A 448-nucleotide genomic window follows, 5' to 3' on the forward strand; every position below is an offset into this window, starting at 1 on the left:
GAGGAAGAAGCTTATGATCCTGAGAACCCTTCAATGGAAGAGGTGAATTACATGGGAGAACCCTATGGAAACACCTATAATCCTTCATGGAGGAATCATCCAAATCTTTCATGGAAGGACCAACAGAGATCTCAACAAGGTTTCAATAACAATAATGGTGGAAGAAACATGTTTAGCAATAGCAAGCCTTTTCCATCATCTTCTCAGCAACAGACAGAGAGTTCTAAGCAGAATACCTCTGACTTAGCAACCATGGTCTCTGATCTAATCAAAACCACTCAAAGTTTTATGACTGAAACAAGGTCTTCCATTAGAAATTTGGAAGGACAAGTGGGTCAGCTGAGCAAGAAAATTACTGAACTCCCTTCAAGTACTCTCCCAAGCAATACTGAAGAAAATCCAAAAGGAGAGTGCAAGGCCATCAACATGGCCGAATTCTGGGAGGAAG

This window comes from Arachis duranensis, chromosome 4, assembly GCF_000817695.3.
Source record: "Arachis duranensis cultivar V14167 chromosome 4, aradu.V14167.gnm2.J7QH, whole genome shotgun sequence".
NCBI classification, from domain to species: Eukaryota; Viridiplantae; Streptophyta; class Magnoliopsida; order Fabales; family Fabaceae; genus Arachis; species Arachis duranensis.